Source organism: Bufo bufo, chromosome 1, assembly GCF_905171765.1.
Source record: "Bufo bufo chromosome 1, aBufBuf1.1, whole genome shotgun sequence".
In the NCBI taxonomy this organism is placed as follows: Eukaryota; Metazoa; Chordata; class Amphibia; order Anura; family Bufonidae; genus Bufo; species Bufo bufo.
Genome location: NC_053389.1, coordinates 517,117,574 through 517,123,689, shown reverse-complemented (window position 1 = coordinate 517,123,689; position 6,116 = coordinate 517,117,574). Strand labels below are relative to the sequence as shown.

Sequence of the window (6,116 nt, the reverse complement as noted above, 5' to 3'; positions counted from 1 at the left end):
ACTGTATTTAATGCTCACCATAGGTCCTTCAACAAAGGAGACACAAGGAGATGCCGGGCTACGTGAGCAAGTGGATTAAGGTGAATTAAATGTTTTTTATTTTTTTTTAACCCCTCCAGCGCTGTTTTACTATGCATTCTGTATTCAGAATGCTATTATTTTCCCTTATAACCATGTTATAAGGGAAAATAATAATGATCGGGTCTCCATCCCGATCGTCTCCTAGCAACCGTGCGTGAAAATCGCACCGCATCCGCACTTGCTTTTGCGGATGCTTGCGATTTTCACGCAACCCCATTCATTTCTATGGGGCCTGCGTTACGTGAAAAACGCACAAAGAGGAGCATGCTGCGATTTTCACGCAACGCAAAAGTGATGCGTGAAAATCACCGCTCGTGTGCACAGCCCCATAGAAATGAATGGGTCGGTATTCAGTGCGGGTGCAATGCGTTCACCTCCCGCATCGCATCCGCGCGGAATACTCGCTCGTGTGAAAGGGGCCTAAGGGATCTGGGCTGGTTGGGAGACAAGAGTCATGTGAGCTGCCGCTGGTGGACCTGTTGCAGTTGCACCACTCGCCCCAAGTGTCCATCAAAATTTCCTTTGATGTTTTGAGAATAAACTTGAAGGAGGACTGTGAGTGTAATATTCATCCTCTCTTCTGGGCCTTTTGGCTAAGATCAAGTGTAGTATCTGTTCTTATCAGTCCTGGTGGTTAGAGGGGCTGCTGGGATGTAGAGCAGAGAACCACATGGAGGCCGCTAGGGTGTACTCCTTTGGCCATAAGTGCCATATGGTAGGAGACCAAGGGCCTCTGGATCGAAGCCATGGGCTGAGATGTTTGAAAGTCCAAGTGCAGAAGTGCCCCAGAAGTGGTGACCCTGAGGTGATTGAACTCACTCAGGTTGGGAGCCCACATTTGCACTTCTAACATTTTGAGCACAGCCACCTCTATCTTTGCTGGCTTTATGACCTGGCGTAAGAAGAAGAATTTTTATAATTCTGGTGGAATGTTCGGACTGTAACTGGCACACATTCACTTACCTGTATTTATTTTTATGTTCACTGCGTATTCACTTTTTGTTTTTTGTCACTAGAACTTTTCAGGGTTGCGGTAGCCTTATGGGTATTCCTTCCTGAAGTCTAAGGGGGAAGGGTGTGGCCATATGGTTCCTCATCACCCAGCAAAATCCCTTGGGGTGGCAGCCAGGTGTAAGCCAGAGGAACACTGGCACTTCTGCAGCTTCGGCTGTGTGATAGCCCTCATTCTGTCCCTTGCAGGTGCCTTTTGGCCTGGAGGGACCGGGATTAGTTTATGGGGGGCCCTTCTCTTATGGAGAGGGCATGCGGTAGACTGTGACCTAGTAAGGGTTTTTGTGTGTTACTTGCATGTTTTTGCTGCATTGGTGTAGAAAGCACATACCTCGGGCTTTCATAAAAAAAAAAAGTCATCACTGGTTTTCAGTTCATCTACAGCATCTCAGTAAATAGTAATTTAATTTGGTATGTGAGGGCTCATTCATATAAGCAATATAAATCTCATCTGTGATCTGTCTACTACAAACTGATGATTATCCTTCTGTGTTGAATTAAGATTATTTGTGACTGTGTTTCATTTGTCAGTAAAAAAAAAACAAAAAAAAAAAAAAACTGAAGAATGCACAACCAGTGTTTCCTAGCAAGCATCTGTGAAAAAAACGTACTGTGCACAGACCGTGTCCATACGCTCTAAGATTATTTTCATGGATCCCCAACGGCCATTAATATGGAGGTCTGTGTTACTCTATTTGAATAAAGTGTGCAGCCCTATTGAGATATTAAGTGTCTACCGCTCCATTTCACATGGGGAACATGGACCCTTGTTCTAGTGATTAGCATTGGGCCCATGTTCCCTTAAAAATATACACTTCCATTAATGCCTTACACCTTTCCTGATGAAGAGAAGAAAAATAAAAATGGTTTCAGGGCACTGATCACTAAAATGGTAGTTTAATGAATGACATGTTTCATAGGCGAAATGCCTTCTTCCTCAGGGCCCTATCCCCTATCCTCAGAATAGCTCACAAATATCAGATTGCGTTTACCTCGCCGTCGTCATTGTGGGTGGGCAGGTATAATTACATCTAAGTCATCCCATTCATTTGAATAGGAAGAAGCCGTCCCATTGAAGTGAAAGGGGGTGGCAGAGTTGTAATTACACCTGGTCACCACTGCGATGTCAATGGCAAGCAGTTAGGGGCCCATTCAAATGACTGTAGTGCCGCCATACACGTGTTGTGGACCACAAAACACAGGTCTGCAAATCACAGGCACCAGCCATGTGAACTCCGCATAACGGTGCAAACCCAATTACTTCACTGGGTCCGCGATCTGCAAGATGCGGTGAAAGATAGGACATGTTCTATCTTTTGTAGTGCAGAGGCATGGATCAGGAAGCCCACAGAAACACACGGAAGCCCTTTCGCCGCATCTTGCGGATCGCGAACTGTGAGGAATATGGATTATCATTTACTGGCAGCCATGATTTTCATCTGATTCACCTTGGTCAGTGTACATGCAAAATATGTTCCCACCCCCCAGCCATCTGATTGTCAGCTAGCAAGGGAGAAAGCCCCAGGGGTCCAGGCTTCAAGGAGACCCCAGTTGGATAAAGTCCCACCTCAACCAGCCAGTTTGGAGGCAAGCTAATCCTGCAGGAAAAACCCCAGCAGGAGGTCTCAGCCCTTGTCCAGGATAATGATACCTCCCAGACATGTTGGCACCTACATTATGAATCGTCCATCCATCCCAGGCATAATTTATCTTTTTGCGATCCTGGGGCAAAGCCAAACATCCACGTGGTCATGGATTGATGCTAGGATGCCCGGGAGGGGAGATATACATATCTTCCCACAGAAACCAAATAACGGTACAATGCTTGGACTCTAGTTGTAGCCGGAACATAGGCGGATCAATTGGGCCCGGAACCATCTTCCTACGACATTCTAGTCTGGGGCTATGAGCCCTAAGGGGTTTTATGGGTTATTTTCTGCCAGTGCCAAAGAAGGAGGAGTGGACCCTACCCAAAAGCGGGGAGGGGAGCGTCCGGCTACAGATCATAAGTCCATGCAAGCCAGTGGGCGGGGTCTTTTCTGAAGGGGGTCACATCTGCCAATGTGTTTGGAGAGACCGGGAACCAGCTGACATCACTGCCCCCACGTGACTGCAGCCAAGGACTATTCCACATCATAACTCCAAGGAACTTTCATCTACCCGGTAACTGACTTTTGCTCTGCTTAACCCTGATGTACCTATATCACCTGTATCTGTAACCTCAGACCGCTGTATATGTTCTGTGTGTATAGTGTTATATCAAGTGTGCCCTTAAGGCGATTAAATATATAATTTAATCTTGTGTTATCTTGTATTTCGATCACAAATCCCCCATTCCGTGTTTCGGCCTAGCTATAAGCAACCGTGGGTTGGTTTCTCACCCTATATAATCCCGTTAGCGGACTGGGCTTATATCAAATGAGAAGCTAGTGGCAGATTACCCGAGCTGAGAGAGCGCTTTTTCATTGCGGCAGTGAAAAGGCTCTCTCAGTTTGTTGCCTCTCTGTGCCCGCGTCGACAGTAGGTGTCTGTGTAAACTGTACCAAGCTGACCTTACCTGCTCCTCTGGAGGGCGTTACGTCACGCTTTGGTAACCCGTGACCATACCGCGTCCTCTGAGCTCGACGTAGGTGAAGTCAACCGGGCACGAGGTCTGGTATTCGTCACACGAACCTATTGAAGTCAATGGATCCACACTGCAGTTTGCGGTCCACAATACTTCCACAGCGGCACTACAGTCGTGTCAATGGACCTTAAACATTGGGGAGAACACTACGTTCTCTTCAGACAGCTGATCAGCGGGGGACAGGTAATCAATATAAAAAAGCGGACAACCCCTCTAATGTGGGATTCACACACCCATGTTCCAGCCATGTCATCTGTCTGTATTTCTCACATGTGCCACGGTTTAACCGCAGGTTTAACTGATGCAAACTCTGATACTGTGACTTTGGGCAAGTTGAACCCAGGTTCTGGAACATGGATGTGTGATTCTGGCCATAATCTCCTATATAGACCTCAGAATCTTAAAATGATCGTGTATGGTTGGTTGTGTATCTAGGAGGACAGCAGCATAAGGAGATAGAACTTCATAAAACGATGCTCACAAGGCTGATGTTTAGCCATCCCACTTTATTTGCTTATTCTTTTCTCTCATTACAAAAATGTTTGGGTGCGGCCCTGACCTGGATAAACTGGAAAATGTTTTTTGCATCTGTGTATCTACTGAACAGTTTGTCATAGCTTTTACTGAAGTCTGGGGATGGGAAATATTTGGAATACTAGGAATAGAAAAACAAATTAAGTTAAAGCATGTTATTCTTTAATATTTCATATAGTTTTTGAATTTCCCATTGTAATGAATTAGAAGGAAGCTGACCAACCGGATTGACCACAACAGACATCGACCAGTGATGGTCTATCTGCTAGAACCCCAACAGATCCTAAGAATGGGCTGGTTTTAGCCGGGGGGTAGACCCAGACATTTTGTCGTGCAACTCTAGCGATCTCTAGGATCACAGTACAATTGCTATACTGTACAAAGGGGGCAATGAGACCACCCGCAATTTGAATTTGCTCTCTGAAAGAGAATTGCATGCAATCCTTTTTTAATCTCTCCATGCTGGAATATGGCTGCAATTTCTCAAAATGGTGCTACAAATCGGTTTTTTTAAATCATGTAAATTGGTTTTACAAGCCTGTACGGTGATTTCAATGTGATTTTGCAGTGACATATCAATGACGATTCCTATGTCTGTTGAGCCTGTAGACTGTGGCAGTGTCCTTAAGACGAGTACATAGTCACAAGTAGCACCCTTTTCCTGGGTCATAATTAGAGATGAGCGAATTTCATGTTATGAAATTCGTTCACGCTTCGTTTGGTGGTAAAAGCAGAATTGCGTTATGGATTCTGTTACCACGGACCATAACGCAATTCTATGACTGAATGCCTTTAGAGGCATTCCGTTATTCATTCCGTCATAATAGAAGTCTATGGGCTGCAAAACGGATCCGTCCCGTTTCCGTTATGCTGGGGAATCCTCTCCCGACGGATCCGTTATGCAGGCCATAGACTTCTATTATGACGGAATGAATAACAGAATGCCTCTAAAGACATTCCCTTATGCATTCCGCCATAGAATTGCGTTATGGTCCGTGGTAACGGAATCCATAACGCAATTCTGATTTTACCACCAAAATATGAAATTTGCTCATCTCTAGTCATAATTGCGCAGATATATCACTAGAGATGAACACTAGCTAGCAGTGACTCTGCTATCTACTCAAACTGGAATGAAACCCACCCATTCTTGAGGTCAGTCTTATCTGTCAGGGTGGTTCCCCATGTACTGTAGCGCCCCCCTGCACTACCTAGTCATGGCCGCAATGCATCAAAAGCAACAGATCCATGTGGGTTGCTAATAAAATGGGTGCTAATGCACTCAAACAGCCATGAGTTCATAAGCAGACCACACGGACCTGAAGTTTTGGCAGCTACTGGAGGGACAGCAGCCTCTAACTCTACTATCCCACTTTATTTTGGGAACACCTCTTTAATTCAATGAATTTTCAAGTGTCTCTTAGTAGATATGTTGAGGATATCTAGCAGCTGTGGCGGAAATGGGTAAATCATTCCAGACATGAGTACACCTATTTTTTATTTCACTTGCCTCTAGGTTTTCATCCAGGAATATAGCTATCGGTTCCCACTGATAGGAGTTAAGATCTGACATCTTGGAATAGCCATTGGGAAATGTTTAATTCTCTGATGGATATTAAGATCATTGGAGGAGCTATAACACATAACTATTGGAGTTAAAGGGGATTCCTGAGACTTTAATACTGATGACCTATCCTCTGGATAGGTCATTAGTATCTGATCGGTGGGGGTCCAACGCCCGGGATTCTCGCCGATCAACTGTTTAAGAAGGCACTGGCAGTAGCAGCTTAGCCTAGGCCATGTGATGTCATCGGTCACATGGCCCAGGCGCAGCTCAGCCACATTGAACTGTGATACCAAGCAC

General features: G+C 45.2%; 1 pseudogene; it reads left to right on the top strand.

Moving 5' to 3' along the window:
• The first annotated feature begins 654 nt into the window (after window positions 1–654).
• Window positions 655–777, top strand: LOC120987339 (annotated as a pseudogene).
• The last annotated feature ends 5,339 nt before the right edge of the window (window positions 778–6,116 follow it).